Here is a 17,509-nt window from a genome sequence, read left to right on the forward strand (position 1 = left end):
CAGAGAAGCTAGACAAGGATCTAATAAAAGATATTCAAAAGATTGGTATGAAAGGGGAGGTGCTACTGTTGGGAGATTTCAACTTGTCTGATGTGGATTGGAACGTCCCATCTGCGGAATTGGAAAGAAGTAGGGAGATTGTGTATGCCTGTCAAAGTGCCTTGCTCAGACAAATGGTGACGGAATCCACGAGGGAAGGGTCGATGCTGGATCTAATGCTCATGAATGCAGGAAGTGTTTCCAATATCCGGGTGGGTGCCCACCTATGTAATAGTGATCATCACACAATATGGTTTGATATAAGGGCAAAGGTGGAGTGTAGACGCACAAAACTCAAAGTACTGGATTTCAGACATACTGATTTTGATAAAATGGGGGAATACCTGAAGAAGGAGCTGTTGGAATGGGAAGGCATAGGAAAAGTGGAAAATCAGTGGTCAAAGCTAAAGGCTGCTATAAATATGGCGACTGATCTTTATGCGAGGAAAGTAAACAAAACCAAGAGAAACAGGAAGCCTATATGGTTCTCCAAACAAGTAGCTGAAAAAATAAGAGCAAAAGAAATACAAAAGAACGCAATGAGAGGATCACGGAAAAGATTATCGGATTAAACTCAAAGAAGCGAAAAGGGAAATACAGCTAGCGAAAGCGCGAGTGGAAGAAAAAATGGCTATAAGATGTAAAGAGAGGTGACAAGACCTTTTTCAGATATATTGGAGAAAGAACAGATAGGAATGGAATTACGAGATTGAAAGATAATGAGAATGGTTATGTAGAGAGGAGGATAAAGCAAACGTGTTGATGGAGGAAAATACAGGAGAAGGACCATGGTTGGCTGCCGACAGAATATCTGGGAATGGAGTGGATACTGCACCGACTACGGAAGAAAGAGTTTATAAATAGATAGAATCTGAAGGTGGACAAAGCTATGGGGCTGGATGGGATACATCCCAGGATACAGAGGGAGCTCGGGGAGGTCCTGATGGGACCTCAAAGATTTATTTAATAGATCTTTAGAGATTGGAGACTAGTAGATGTGGTTCCTCTTCACAAAAGTGGAGACAGGGAGGAAGTGGGGAAACTACAGGTCGGTAAATCTCATGTCGGTGGTAGGAAAAATAATGGAGTCGCTGCTGAATAAAAGGATAGTTAACGTTGTAGAAGCCAACGGGTTACTAGACTTGAGGCAACATGTCTTTACCAAAGGAAAATCCTGCCAAACAAATCTCATTGACTTTGACGGGGTGCCCAAAGAACTGGATGAAGGACATGCGCTAGATGTAATTTACTTGGATTTCAGCAAAACCTTTGATACGGTCCCCCACAGAACACTTGTGAATAAGCTGAAAGGGCTGAACTTAGGACCGAAAGTGGTGAACTGGATAAGAAACTGGTTGACCGGCAGGTGGCAGAGGGTGGTGGTAAGTGTAATCCGCTTGGAGGAAAGGAAGGTGAGCAGTGGAGTTCCTCAGGGGTCGGTGCTGGGGCCTATTCTGTTTAATATATTTGTGAGAGATATTGCTAAAGGGTTGGAAGGTAGGGTTTGCCAATAGAGTGGATACCCTGGAGGGAGTAGAAACAATGAGAAGGGATCTCCAAAAGTTAGAGGAATGGTCTAGGGTCTGGCAGTTAAAACTTAATTAGAAAAATGTGCTCCAGACAACATTTTTTCTTTTCTCCTTCATTTTATTACAAACAAAGCCCCCCTCTTATACACATACATTTACTGTTTACAAAATAAGCTCCACAAAAATTAACACTTTTTATACATGTTATACACCCAGCCTGTTTTTGAGTTTCTAGTTAAAACTTAATGCCAAGAAGTGCAGAGTAATGCATTTGGGTGCAGAAACCCAAAAGAGAGATACTGAATAGGAAGGGAGAGTTTAGTAAGTTCGACTCGAGAGAGAGACTTTGGGGTGTTGGTGTCCAAGGATCTGAAGGTGAAGAAACAATGTGACAAGGCGACGGCTGTGGCCAGAGGGATGCTATACTGTATGGAGAGGGGTATAACCAGCAGAAGAAAGGAGGTGTTGATGCCCCTCTACAAGTCATTGGTGAGGCCCTACTTGGAGCATTGTGTTCAGTTTTGGAGGCCATATCTTGCTAAAGATGTAAAAAGACTGGAAGCGGTGCAAAGAAAAGCTACAAAAATGGTATGGGATTTGCGTTGCAAACCATATGATGAGAGACTTGCCAACCTGAACATGTATACCTTGGAGGAAAGAAGAAACAGGGGTGACATGATACAGACGTTCAAATATTTGAAAGGTATTAATTGCAAACGAACCTTTTCCAAAGACGGGAAGGTGGTAGAACTAGAGGACATAACTCGAGGTTGAAGGGGGGTAGACTCAGGAGTAATGTCAGGAAGTATTTTTTCACGGAAAGTGTGGTAGATACGTCGAATGCCCTCCTGCGAGAGGTGGTGGAGATGAAAATGGTAATGGAATTCAAACATGCGTGGGATAAATACAAAGGAATCCTGTTTGAAGGAATGGATCTACGGAATCTTAGCGGAGATTGGGTGGTGAAGCCGGTAATTGGAGAGTAAAACCAATGCTGGGCGGACTTATATGGTCTGTGCCCTGATCATGGCTGAATAGATATGCATGGGCTGGAGTATAAATTTTAAGGGCTTCAACATTAGCTTCAGAACTTTTAGTACAGGAACAGTGCTGGGCAGACTTTTACGGTCTGTGCCCTTTGAAAGGCAGAGACAAATCAAAATCGGGTATACATATTAAGTATCAGATACCATGTAAAATGAGTTTATCTTGTTGGTAGACTGGGTGGACCATTCAGATCTTTATCTGCCGTCATTTACTATGTTACTATATTAGGCAGCCATTACAGGATTGCCTTTTATAGCCTTAATTTTCAGGTTTCAGATTTTTGTTAAAAATTTTTTACTTCTTTACTACTTCCTGACTTTTATTAGTAAAAACGGGATCAATAAATTTTAGGGAGAATATTTCTCTTTCACAATATTAGATAATTTATTTGATTAATGAAAATTAATCAAATACAGATATGTCAGCCTGTTCTAACAGTCAGTACACTGTTTCAATAACCATCTCAGAGATAGAAATGCTCTCATTTTTCAGAATATTGCCTCTCTTTTCACACAAAAATATTTCTATATGAATATTAGATTCAGTAAATGTAATGTTCTTTCACATACTGCCTTACAAAATCAATTTAACTTAGGCTTTCCCCTACTGACACCCTAAAACTTAACAATAAAGATTTTTCTACCTTCCTTAAATGAAATATGCTTACTGAAAATGTTTAATAATTTAATTTCTTTTTTGTTCTACCTAAATCTCATATTCACAGGTCTCCCCCCACACAAACCTATTTTTCTAAGTAAATAAAAATTTGCTCAGAACTCTTTCAAAATACAGTTGGAGCTATCTCATTCATTCTCTCTCACTATTTCTCAAAAAACTCTAATTTTTTACACTCAAACTTTTCCTCAGCAAAACAGCTCTCTCATACAGGTCTGTCTTCTTCAAAGCCCGTACTGTGTCTCTAATGGATCTGCAAACTGCAAGCATACACATACACATCTTAAAATGCCATTTTTCTACCCTCATTTTCCTTCTAACTCATTCCCCTCCATGTCAGCCTTTAAATCACTGTGATTTTTAAATAAAATTATTAATTTTAAGCCCATTTAGTATTAATTCTGGCTCCTCACACATTCCTAAAGGATTACTCTCAAATTCTGCACCTGGTCACCACAACACCCGTTTTATAGAGCCCCACATCCATTACTCATTCCATTGGTCCTTTTTATGCCATGCTAGAGTACTGTTACCATAAGTCCGGATTTCCCCCGACATGTCCTCCTTTTCATGGGACTGTTGGGGGGAGGGGCGGATCTGGATGGTTTTTTCCAGCCAGCACGTTTGTCCAGGTTTCTGGTCTGGTGGGTGAGGTGGTTGGGCTAGTCTTCTTCCCCTCTCCCCCCACTGAACCTACCGTAGTGTGTCCTGGTGGTCTAGTGGCCTCTTTGTGGCAGGAAGAACCCCACTCTTTTCTGCCCACTGCTGCTACTTCTTGAAAACAGCTGCCAAGACTTAAAGCGGCGGCCTCGTGAGACTTTGCTGACGTTTGTGGTGCTATCAAGAGCAGTGGGCAGGAAACAGTGGGGTTCTTTCCTGCCCCGAAGAGGCCACTAGACCACCAAGGCTGTAAAGTAGGGCCAGGAGGGGAGGAGGAAAAGAAGGGGACAAGCTGCTCGTGGATGGGAGGAAAGGAAGAGGACAAGCTGTTGTGGATGGCAGGTAGAGAAGGGGGCAACCTGCTTGTGGATTGAAAGGAGAGAAGGAGACAAGCTGCTCATGGATGGGAGGGAGAGAAGGAGGCAAGCTGCTCGTAGATGGGAAGGAAAGGAAAGGGGAACATACTGTCATGGTTGTTAGTTTTTTTTGGAAATGTACATGTTTTCTAATTTTGTATTTAGACAGTAGAAGAAAATGCATTTCTGTTACTTTTACTAGAATTTTCAATGCTTATAGAATCTGGCTTTCTTTGGGGGGGGGGGGGGGGGGGGGTCAAGTTGACCGTGTGGCAGGGGCAGGGCTGGGGTGGCATTTTTTTTCTGTCTTCTTTTTTTGTCTCTGCAACAATGGTAACCCTATGCTAGGGTCCCCTAATATCTTGCTAGTGTCCTTCATAGAGCATATCTCTGTGCTGATCTCTTCAGCTTAACTGTACAGGTCCTGGCTTGCAGCCACAAGCATCTCTCTCCATCTGCACATGCAGGGGGATTAGGCAGAGATAGGAAATCCACCTGGGTGGATGAACAACAAAATCCCACGTAACCAACAGACAAAAAAGAAAAGTGGGAAGTGGACCAATGACTCTGGAGACTGGGACAGGTGGGTCAAGCTAGGAAACGTTATTACAGACTCGACACAGATCTGTGTTTCAGCCACAGGCCTGCCTCAGGAGTCTCTGTGATGTAAATGCAAGTACTATGCCACTGAAAGATGGGGGGAGGGGGTTCTTGAAAAAGACCTTCAGGCATTCACTCACCAAAGCGGGGATTCACATGTGCACATTTCCCAGTCCTAGAAGGCCTCAAGTCATCTGCTCTAGTTTTGGCTCCTTCTAGGATCTCTTCTTTCTTTCTGCCACAAACACCTCTGAACCCTAGCTCTGCTAACATGTGTCTCTGCATGCACTGTTGGGTCCTACTGATGTGACCTGGTCAGTGGGAGATGGTTGGATCCTCCATTCAGAACACAGGGTCTTGCTTACTTTAACTAGAAGACAGTCTCTCAAAATATTACCTCAGCATCCTTTATAAAGTCCAGTATATATAGCAGGCTAGCCAAAGATGGTCTACTTGGTCCAGTCCTTCCCTTTGTCTGCCTGAGACAGTCTTTTCAAAGTTTCTTCTGATTAAATCCCCCTGATGACCTACTGTACAGGTCAGAAAATATTCAGAAAATATAAAGCTATGTTCAGCACTTCCTCTTCCTAGCTGGTTGGCAGGTTGCAATCCTTGAGATACACAGGTTAACTAGCAAGCTACTCTCTCTCATAGGAAAACATATTCTAACATGCACCCTCGGTGTTCCTGATGTAACCTGCGTATTCCCCAAAACTGGATGGTAATAGTCGGGCCAAGTTCTGGAAATACACTACAGAACACCGGGAGTGATGCAGAGACACTAACCACGTCTCCCATCCTCAAAGGGCGGGAGAGGAAAAATAACTAATTTTAGGATTTAGATGGTGGTCTTCCCAATATTCAAAGGCACCAAACACAAAATGTTAATTAACATACAAGGTATTTTATTTGGAAATAAACAATCACCTTTAAGTATAATGAATGTGCAATAAATACTCTTATCAGCAATATATATAATGTATGAACCCTTCAATGAACAGTCCTATTTCTAACACGTGTTTCTATTTTTTTTTACAGGTTAAACCTCTAACAACAATGGAACAAACTTCATCAGATAAGTGTTTTCTTTCGTTTTCCCTTAGAACCCTAATGCTGAGCTAATTTCTTCTAATTGGTTTATTAACTTTTACTTTTCAAAACAAGAATTTGATTCTTTCTGTATTGTTTTTGTCTCTTTTAGGATCCTCACTTCCCAGAAGGAACCCAGTAATATCAGGTATGTTTGCTCAAATGTTTTTTTTTCAAATCACTTAGCTGTACTCCTTTAAGTGGCGTCTTTCACAGTAGCACGGCCGTCTTTCTTGCGTGGGGACCCAGTTGTACGCTCCCCCGCTCACTTTTCAGATGGCTTGTTCTTCACCCTAAACCTCTCTTAATTAACTTAAAGGGAAGGAAAACCCTTTCTCCCTAATGGACAGCTTCCCTAAGGGTCAGTCAATTAAATTACTGTGGCCAGTACAACTTTCAAAAATAAATAGCATAATTGCCCTAACTTTCCAAGCCTGCCCTTATGTTACCAGTCCCTACCCTAGAGGAGCACTAATGATGCACACACACGCTATTCCCTAACTCTATTCTCATTCACTTCAATCACCTTCCTTTCTCACTCAAATATTATATTGTTTGTCACTATCCTTTAATTCTCACACCTTTAAAACCTTGACACTCACACAGCCTCAGACACTCAGCTGGACACAACCTCCTCCTTTGACGGTTTCAGCTCCTCTGATCAACTGTCCACAGCTCCGTTGCCTAAGCAATGGAACTGTGGCCAGAGTTCTAGAGACCCCCTAGCCAATCAGCTGTCCTTCCCAAGGTTCCGTTTTTTTCTGCTGACCAACGGAACCCTGAGCAGCACAACTGAATCTCCATTTTAATTTTATTTTTCCCATAGAAAATAATGGGAAACTTTCTAAAAACCAAATCAAAAAGTTACAATTCACCCAAATTGTCCCAAAATCACCCCCAACCACTAAACACTACTTTCTCCATTAAATCATGTTTTTAAAATTTAAATTTAACATATTTTTTTACGTCCGCCCCCATATTTTCTCCAAAAACACCCCTTTAAAAATCCCAAAATTATTTAAAAAGTATCCCAAAAATTCACACACCTCCTTTTAAACCTACCCCATCAAATAATAAATTTTAACCCTTAATTAACCTCTTAAAACTAGCCCCCTCCAAATCACCCCCTAAAAATATTCAAATTCAAAAACCAACCCACTAGAAAAATTCAGAAAAATCCCCTGAACCCGAATCCAAAAAAACAAATTTAAATTCAAGAAATCCCTGTTTTCTTAAAAATCAAAAACTGTAATTACACATTTTAAAAACAAATAAATTAAAATTTTGGGTCAAAAGACCCCTTACCTGAAATTAGATTTTACTCTTACTCGACGACTTCCATCAGATCCGGTCCCGAACGTCCTGACGTGGAAACGGAGCCAAAAATAAAAACCCCGGAGCTCCGGCCCAAAATTTAGGCCCAGGCTTCGGCCTAAACGGAGCTCCAATCCAACGCGCGCCCCCGATTCGTGCATGAGGCGCGCCGCCTCATACACGCACCTCTTGGCTCCTCCTGCTTCCTCTCCTTTTCCCCCCGGCAGATAGGCCACGAACAGGCCCTTCCTCTGCCGGGAGGCTTTCGCTCCCCATCTTCGGCGTCCCCGCACGATCGCGGCGGACGCCACAACAACGCTGCTTCACCACCAGAACGCCTCAGGCGTCCCGGTGGACCGCCGACACCCGCCTTCGGCCCAAAAACGAGCCCAAAGATACCGGGAATGCCCGATTCCCTGCTACCTATCTGGGGACATGCACAATCATCCGCGGACCTACAAAACAAAAGCGCTTCCCGCAGCGCTCTTAATCTTGCCCGCCCACAGCTCTGCCGGCCCGCAACCAGCCCCAAATGAGCCTCCAAAACACCAGGACCATCCGGTGCAGCTCGCCACACCCGGGGATTGCCCACCTGTCCCCGGGCCCTGAAAATCGCGGCACTGCATCTTGCAGCACCTCACCGACCCCTCATCCCTTCAGCAGGTCCCAAAATAGCACCAGGAGCACTGTTTCCCTCCCGCAGCACTCCCTCGACTAAAACCCTGCCTCCCAACGCCCTGTCCCTCTATGGACCCTCACCACCGCCCAAAACCATTCTGAAGATCCCCCGACCCCCAAACAGTCCCAGACTCATTACTGCCAGCCCCAGCAGCCCAGGTAAGTTTTTAAAAAATTTTTTTTCCCTTTATATTAACCCCTGTGGTTACAATATTGACAGCTGTCTGGCCACAGTTTAAGCTCTATAGCTCACAAACAAACATCTGTTCTCTAGCAGCTCATAACACCAATGTTCTTATTGCTTCTTTGTATCATTTGGCCTTACCTTTGCTATATTAGTTTCCTGCAACTATCTCTTTCAAATAAGGTTTATAGCCATGGCTGTACTACCAGATCTGTAAACACCAGATCTCAAAAATCCAACCACAACAAAATCAGCATCGAGTTTTCTTTTGTTACAATATTTGCAATGCTCCTTCTTAGTCTTATCTTCCAGTAAGGTTATCATATGGCTCCAGAAAAGGGAGGACACATTGATCCAGTCTGGGTTTTGCTTAAATTGAAAGCAAGGAAGTAAAACTCAGACTGGCTCAATCTGTCTTCCTTTTTCTGGAGCCATATGGAGGGGCATAATCAAAGGGGGCGCCCATGTTTTCCTGGGGCCGTCCTCACTGGACGGCTCCGTGAAGAGGCGGGGAAACCCGTATTATCGAAACAAGATGGGTGTCCATCTTTCGTTTCGATAATACAGTCGGGGACGCCCAAATCTCAACATTTAGGTCGACCTTAGAGATGGTCGTCCCCGGTTTTTGGCCATAATGGAAACGAGGACACCCATCTCAGAAACGACCAAATCCAAGCCCTTGGTCGTGGGAGGAGCCCAGCATTCGTAGTGCACTGGTTCCCTCATATGCCAGGACACAACCGGGCACCCTAGGCAGCACTAAGTGCACTTCACAAATTGTACCCAGGTGCCATAGCTCCCCCAGATTGCACTTACCTGTAGGACGGAGGAGCTTCTAACTGCACCTGCTCTGTGGCCCACAGACTTCGGCTTGTACCCTTCCTCCCAGCGATCTGTTTCAGATTTTCTCTTGTGGATTTTTATATTTTCCTAAAACAGAAGGATTCTCCCAATCTTTGCATTGGGATTTTCCTAAGCATGACTTTCTATACCTCTCTGTCCCTAGAGCCTCATACCAGGGTTCTAACAGCTGATTTTGGGGATAAGGGTTCATATGTGGTTGAATTTTGGCTTTTCCCCAGGATTTGATCTGGGGTTCCTGAGGGGAATACTGGTCTTTCTCCCCTTCTAACTTTCATGACTTACCCAGTGGTCACAGCACACACCATCTGGTCCTGTGCTTCCAATCTGGGTACCAGCTCTTGAACAAGCCCAGTCCCCAGTCTCCATCTAGCACTGTTCCTGCCATGCCTCATGTACTCCAATGCCCAGTAGCTGTGGCCACACTCCTGCTGCCTCTGAAACCCCATCCTGCTAACAACCAATTTTATTTAATTCTTAGGTTACACTAACATTTTATGTCCACATCTGGGCTGGGAGTTAGCATTGGAGAAACAGGGACATATTCTATGAACTTTTTCACAGGTTAGCACATATGTTCTATACCACATTAAAAATAATCTAATTTCATTAAAATGTTAATACATTATTCACATTAAATGCTTACCTCTGGAAATATGTATTTTTTTTTAATTAAGAAATTCTCTTTTGATAAATTCAGCATGAACTAAATAAATGATAACCCTAAGGCTGGTCCATTCTAGTTTTAATGATATTTGCCAGATGGTAATTTAGGTTTTGTGGTGCTGTCCCTGGCATGATTCAGCTGAGAAATCACAGGTGAGATGGAAAGAGATCTTGCAGCTGTTAATGAACATCCCTCATGAGGCGACATTCATCACCAAGCATAGTTCTCAATACAGAAAGCATAATATATTGTTTGGAGCTGAAATTGAACCTCTTAATAATAACCTGCAGGATATGCTGTTTCTATAGCTCTGAACCTAGTGTATCAAATTATTTAATTTCCCTGTTTATGTCTACTGTGCAATGATTAACAGTGGGGGTAATATTAAGCTGGCAGCAGTCAGTGTTTTTCTTAAATGCTGACCATGGCCAGCTAAATTAACCCTGGGTATTCAGTATCAGGCTATGTGCCTTCACTGGCACTGAATATCTGGGGCTAAATGTTCCAACACTGGCCACAGGACCTTATGTGGGTCCCAGATGATATTCAGTTGGGACTCGCGTAAGACACTTATACAGGACTCAATTGAATATTGGCTGGGACCCGCATACTCCAAAAACATTTGGGGGGTCCTTTTACTAATGGCCTGTGCTGGTGTAAGCGCATGTATTGGATGCGCGCAGGTCCATTTTTCAGTGTGCCTGCAAAAAATGCCTTTTTTTGGCCGAAAATAGATGTGCGGCAAAATAAAAATTGGCGTGCGTCCATTTTGGGCCTGAGACCTTACCACCACCCACTGACTTAGCGATAAGGTCTTATGTGTTAACCAGGCGGTAATCATCAGCACGTATATTGCTGATTACCGCCGGTTAGTGCCATGCGGTAGAAAATAAAAAATAATTTCTGACGCGCGTATCGGAAGTGCATAAAAATTAGAATTACCGCCGGAGGGACACGGTAGCCGGGCAGTAGTTCTAATTTGATGTGTGTTGTATGTGCATAGGCACCTATGCACCTTAGTAATAGGGCCCCTTTCTGAGGTATACCAGGAAGCTGCCACGATAGGTTGCAGCAGCCATTTTGGAAAGGCAGCCACTAGGGGATAGAAGTGCCCCCACTGCCCTTGCTAAACCACCAAGGATTGCAGACAGGCCCAGGGGAGTCTATCCTGCATGTTGGAAGGTGAGATGAGGTGAGGGGGATTGTGTGATGGGGGCTTCTGCATTGGGAGATGGGATTGGAGGTCCTCTGAAAGATATTTTGGGGTTATGATGGTCCCAGCCAGTATTCAGTGCCAGGACCCACATAGCTAACCGGGTGAATTTAAGACAGCTTTTTAGCTGACCTGAATTCACTGCAGGTGATGGCATTGAATAGTGTCAGCATACCTGCTGGTTTCTTCCCAACACAGCCCCCTGTATCACCTCGGACCTGCCTACTTTATTGTGGGCGGTCAGAGCTGATATTCAGTGGCACTGCCCAGTTAAGTGCCACATAATTTCATCAGTTGGGTGTCCACAAGCGATTTACTCCTGCCCTCTTAAAGGGTCAAGGGTTATGGCCTTGATAAACCACCTTTCTGTGGTACAATCAAAACGGTTTATATATTCTATGCAGGTATTTTCTCTGTCCCTACTGGGCTCATAATCTGTTTTTGTACCCTAGGCAATGGAGGGTTTAAACGACTTGCCCAGGGTCACAAGGAGCTGCAGTGAGAATCGCTTTGAATATCAGGCAGAGTGTATCTACCTATCTGTCTATATCTATATTTATCCATGTCTGTGAATTTTTCTAAAAAGTAAACCATAGCAGTTAAATATAATGGTGATGTTCAATGCTGGGGCCCAGATTGTGGACTGCTTTGGATATCCAGAAATGGAATAAGTAAATGCCCTACAGGAACTAAGTCCAGAAGAACACAAAGGCAGAACCAAATGGACTTTCCTTTGCGCTTCTTCAAGATGAGGTACCACTGCGGATATATTATAGGCCATCTGGAGGGAGCTGCAGCATGAGACACACCCAGTGTTCCAAATTCCTGGCTATGCCACTGGCACACAATAAAGATCTGAGAAAATATTTATTCACTCAACATGCAATTAAACTCTGGAATTCATTGCCAAAGAATATGGTAAAAGCAGTTAGCTAAGCAGGATTTTAAAAAGGGTTGGGTAATTTCATAAAAGAAAAGTCCATAAACCATCATTCAGATGGACTTGGGAAAATCCACTATTTTTTTCTATGATAAGCAGCATAAAAAAAATCTGTTTTACTCTTTTGGTATATTGCCAAGTACTTGTGACATGGATTGGCCACTGTTAGAAACAGGATACTGGTCTTGGTGGACCATTGGTCTGTCCCAGTATGGCAAGACTTAGATCACTTCTGTGACACTTTTTAAATCTGAACATAAAATGTTTCTTTTCCAGGACACTTTCTCCTAAGTTTTCCATTGAAGCCATAGACACCAAGCAATTTTTATCCCCTTCCCTTCTGTCCTTTCCCACTCCACTCTTTCCTTTATATATTGTAGTTCCAATTTATCCTGATGTTTCACGTTTATCTTTGTTAGTCTACCCCTTTCTTTTTTAGATTTTAAGTCACCCAGATAGTTGCTTCTGTTAGGTGGGGAAAACACATTTTCAATAAACTTGAAATTTAAAGGCTTATGTAAAGCAGAAAAATCTAACATTCAATCTGATCTGCCAGAGCAATTTCAGGGATTAAAAAAAAGCTAATCTGAAAAAAAAGAAAGAAAATGTCTTCAGGCCTTTTTTTAAAGTGTTCTAATCTCACCTCAGTCCACAATTCCTGAGGAAGTGAATTTCACAGTGATGGTGCCAAAAAAACGAATGCTGAATCTTTGGTAGAGTATAATCTAGTTTGAGCTGTTGTTGGAATCACCAGTTGGCTTTCAGACTATGAACATAAAGTCAAACTAGAACAGTAAGGAATAAACATTCCAATGTGGTACTGCATAGAATGTTGGGTGGCTAGATAGATCTGGATGGATTGGAATGGACTTCAACAACTCCAGTAGATGAATATTAAGCCAGTTCCATGCAGACTTCTACAGTCTGTGCCTTAAAAATGCAAGGGCAGCTCAAGATCAAGTATGCAAATGCTATCATATACAAGGAGATTATCTTGTTGGGCAGATTGGATGGACCACACAGGTATTTATCTGCCATTATCTACATACTTGAGATTGATAGTACCTGATGATCTTAAGGTGGCTAAACAAGTAGAAAAGGCAACAGCAAAGCCAGAAGGATTCTTGTATGCATAGGGAAGGACGGAAGTTTATGTTCTTATTTAAGAATAATTGGGAAAATCCACTGCTTATTTCTAGAAAAGCACCATAAAACCTGGGATCTTGCCAGCTACTTGTGACCTGGATGGCCACTGTTGGAAACAGGATATTGGGATTTATAGACCTTTGGTCTGTCCCAGAACGGCAACACTTATGTTCTTATGTTCTAAAAAGGAAGTGAAAAGCTTCTGTGTAAGTCTTTGGTGAAACCCATTTAGAGTACTGTGTACAATTCTGGAAACAACACCGTCAAAAAGATATAAACAGGATGGAATAATCCACAGGGTGCTTCTAAATAGTCATTAATCTTCATCATAAAGTGTATGAGGAAAGACTTTAAAAGATCTCAATATGTATTTTCTGGAAGAAGGCAGGAGAGGGAGATATGATAGTCATTTAAATACCTACATAAGTATGTAAATATTGCCATACTGGGAAAGACCAAATGTCCATCAAGCCCAACATCCTGTTTCCAATAGTGGCCAATCCAGGTCACAAATACCTGGCAAGATCCCCAAAAAGTACAAAACATTCTTTACTGCTTATCCCAGAAATAGTGGGCTTTCCCCCAAGTTCATTTAATAATGGTCTATGGATTTTTCCTTTAGGAAGCCGTCCAAACCTTTTATAAACTCCACTAATCTAATTGCCTTTACCACATTCTCTGGCAACGAATTCCAGAGTTTAATTATACGTTGAGTGAAGAAATATTTTCTCCGATTCGTTTTAAATTTACTACATTGTAGCTTCATTGCATGCCTCCTAGTCCTAGTATTTTTGGAAAGCGTAAACAGACGCTTCAATCTACCCGTTCAACTCCACTCATTATTTTATAGACCTCTATCATATCTCCCCTCAGCCGCCTTTTCTCCAAGCTGAAGATCCCTAGCCGCTTTAGCATTTCCTCATAGGGAAGTCGTCCCATCCCCTTTATCATTTTCGTCACCCTTCTCTGTACCTTTTCTAATTCCACTATATCTTTTTTGAGATGTGGCGACCAGAACTGAACACAATATTCGAGATGCGGTCGCACCATGGAGTGATACAAAGGCATTATAACATCCTCATTTTTGTTTTCCATTCCTTTCCTAATAATACCTAATATTCTATTTGCTTTCTTAGCCGCAGCAGTACATTGAGCAGAAGGTTTCAACATATCATCAACAACGACACCTAGATCCCTGTCTTAGTCAGTGACTCCTAACGTGGTACCTTGCATGATGTAGCTGTAATTCGGGTTCCTCTTTCCCACATGCATCACTTTGCACTTGCTCACTTTAAATGTCATCTGCCATTTAGACACCCAGTCTCGTAAGGTCCTCTTGTAATTTTTCACAATCCTCCCACGAATTAACAACTTTGAATAACTTTGTCTCGTCAGCAAATTTAATTACCTCACTAGTTACTCCCATCTCTAGGTCATTTATAAATATGTTAAAAAGCAGCAGTCCCAGCATAGACCCCTGGGGAACCCCACTAACTACCCTTCTCCATTGAGAATACTGACCATTTAACCCTACTCTCTGTTTTCTATCTTTTAACCAGTTTTTAATTCACAATAGAACACTACCTCCTATCCCATGACTCTCCAATTTCCTCTGGAGTCTTTCATGACATAAATGCATAGGAGGTAAGTCTTAAAATAAAAGAAAGCTATGGAAATAGAGGCATAGGGTGGAAATAAAAGTGGACAGACTCAGGAATAACAATGGAAAGACTACTTTATGGAAAGGATAATGGATGCAGGGAATGACCTCCAAGTGGAGCTGGTAGAGATGAAGACTGTAGCTGAATTCAAGAAAGCAAGGAACAAGCGAGTAGGATCTCTAAGGAATAGGAAGTGATAGTAGATGATATAAGTAAGCCGTCTAGATAGGCCATCACTGCCTTTATCTGCCAACTTTTTCTCTGTTTCTATATTTCTAAGTTCACATTAGCTGTAAAGCACAGTCCCTGCCCATTCCCCATACATTCTATGTTCTCTTCTATGTTAGGTGTTTAACCCAGAAATTACCACACACCTCATTAACTATTAGGGCTTCTTTTACAAAGTCTCACTACCGATTTCCATGTGGCAAATGAGAGGGAGATCATAGGAATTAAATGGGCTTCCTCTCATTTGCTGCGCAAGAATCGCTAGTGCGGCTTTGTAAAAGAAGCCTTAGTCTGGACCTGAGTTTTTGGTGTACAGTAATCTCCAAAGTAAACAGTTAATAAAGCATAATAAATATGTCCCTTAGAGGGGCATTTTCGAACGGGGCCGGCCATCTCTAAGGGCGCCCATCTCCGAGGATGGCGCCACGAAGAGGAGGGGCCAACTGTATTTTCAAACGAGATGGGCAGCCATCTTTCGTTTCGAGAATACAGGGTTGTGGCCGGCCAAATGTCAGAGATGGCTGGGTTTGAGATGGCCTGCCTCGCTTTTTGCTGATAATGGAAACTGAGGCCGGCCATCTCAATCCCGGCCAAATCCAAGGCATTTGGTCATGGGAGGAGCCAGCATTTGTAGTGCACTGGCTCCCCTCACATGCCAGGACACCAACCGGGCATCCTAGGGGGCACTTCTAAAAATTAAAAAAAAACATTAAAATAGCTCCCAGGTACATAGCTCCCTTACCTTGGGTGCTGAGCCCCCCAAATCCCACTCCCCACAACTCTACACCATTACCATAGCCCTTATGGGTGAAGGGGAGCACCTACATGTGGGTACAGTGGGTTTGGGGGGGGGGGGGTTGGAGGGCTCCCATTTACCACCACAAGTGTAACAGGTATGGGTGGGATGGGCCTGGGTCCACCTGCCTGAAGTGCACTGCACCCACTAAAAACTGCTCCAGGGACCTGCATATTGCTGTCAGGGAGCTGGGTATGACATTTGAGGCTGACATAGAGGCTGGCAAAAAAAAGTTTTTAAAGTTGTTTTTTTGAGGATGGGAGGGGGTTAATCACCACTGGGGGAGTCATGGGAGGTGATCCCTGATTCCCTCCGGTGGTCATATGGTCAGTTTGGGCACTTTTTTGGGACTTGGACCTGAAAAAAAAAGGGACCAAGTAAAGTTGGCCAAATGCTCGTCAGGGTCGGCTTTGTTTTTTCCATTATCGGGCGAAGCCGGCCATCTAGTACAACACCCCCGTCCCGTCTTCTGTACCCTGCCGAAACGCCCCCTTGAAGTTTGGCTGGCTCCACGACAGAGTGCAGTTGAGGCCGGACAAAATCGGCTTTCGATTATGCCGATTTCGCTGGCCTTGAGAGATGGCCGGCCATCTCCTGATTTGTGGCGGAAGATGGCCGGCCTTCTCTTTCGAAAATAAGCTGGTTAGTCTAGTTTTGGTAATGAGTGGAGGAGTGGCCTAGTGGTTAGGGTGGTGGACTTTGGTCCTGAGGAACTGAGTTCAATTCCCATTTCAGGCACAGGCAGCTCCTTGTGACTCTGGGCAAGTCACTTAATCCTCCATTGCCCCAGGTACAAATAAGTACCTGTATACAACATGTAAGCCACATTGAGCCTGCCCTGAGTGCGAAAGCATAGGGTACAAATGTAACAAAAAAATAAAAATGGGGTCTTAGGCAGTAGTGCTCATTCTAGATCAGGGGTAGGCAACCTGCAGCCCAATACTGAATTTTATGTGGCCCCAGAGACCATGGTCAGTATACCCAGAAAACATCATTAACCAGAGTTTTTGTGATTTTAAATACTGTATTTCACATATATGTTCAGAACAGCCACTGTAGCAGTTTCTTTCTATCATTTTTTGTTAATGTTTTTCATATTTATTTACTTATTACAGAAGGACTGTGGAGCTCTGTGCATTTCCAGTTGTGTCATCACATAATGTGGAGGAGTGGCCTAGTTGTTAGAGCACCAGTCTTACAATCCAGAGGTGGCCAGTTCAAATCCCACTGCTGCTCCTTATGATCTTGGGCAAGTCAGTTAACCCTCCATTGCCTCAGGTACAAACTTAGATTGTGAGCCCTCCTGGGACAGAGAAATATCCAGAGTACCTGAATGTAACTCACCTTGAGCTACTACTGAAAAAGGTGTGAGCAAAATCTAAATAAATAAATAATGTTATGGATCACTAGGGGTAGTACTGACATTCATGTGATCCCTCTGCATATAAAGGTTGCCCTCCCATGTTCTAGATCCTTGCAATTGTGGATTCCAAATCTGGCTCCTAAATTTCTCATTTCATAATAGCTGAGACTTTCTCGCTCCATGGATTATGAACACTGTATCCACTGCATCTCTAGCTCAGGCTGACAGAGGGATTGGAAGATCACACCAGGGAAATATTCCTAGCTTTTCTGCATAAAATATACAGCACTGCCACTGAAACACCAAGTCAGCTTAGTGAATTCTTGAAATCATCTTTAGAATAACAGTTTTGTATAGGAATATATAGTCAAAGGTTCATTAATAAGCAAATTTGTCTAACGTCACCTGCTCTGGAACAAAGGCTTGAATAAACCTGTAATATATGGATTATGTAAAAGCTAGT

General features: G+C 42.9%; 1 long non-coding RNA gene across 1 annotated transcript; it reads left to right on the top strand.

Annotated features, from left to right (window-relative positions):
- Positions 1–2,644: 2,644 nt before the first annotated feature.
- Positions 2,645–12,886, top strand: LOC115478236. Its single transcript, XR_003943470.1, has 3 exons — positions 2,645–2,783; positions 4,136–4,139; positions 12,876–12,886. It is a non-coding gene; the product is annotated as an uncharacterized LOC115478236 (long non-coding RNA).
- Positions 12,887–17,509: the final 4,623 nt, after the last annotated feature.

This window comes from Microcaecilia unicolor, chromosome 9, assembly GCF_901765095.1.
Source record: "Microcaecilia unicolor chromosome 9, aMicUni1.1, whole genome shotgun sequence".
Classification (NCBI taxonomy): domain Eukaryota; kingdom Metazoa; phylum Chordata; class Amphibia; order Gymnophiona; family Siphonopidae; genus Microcaecilia; species Microcaecilia unicolor.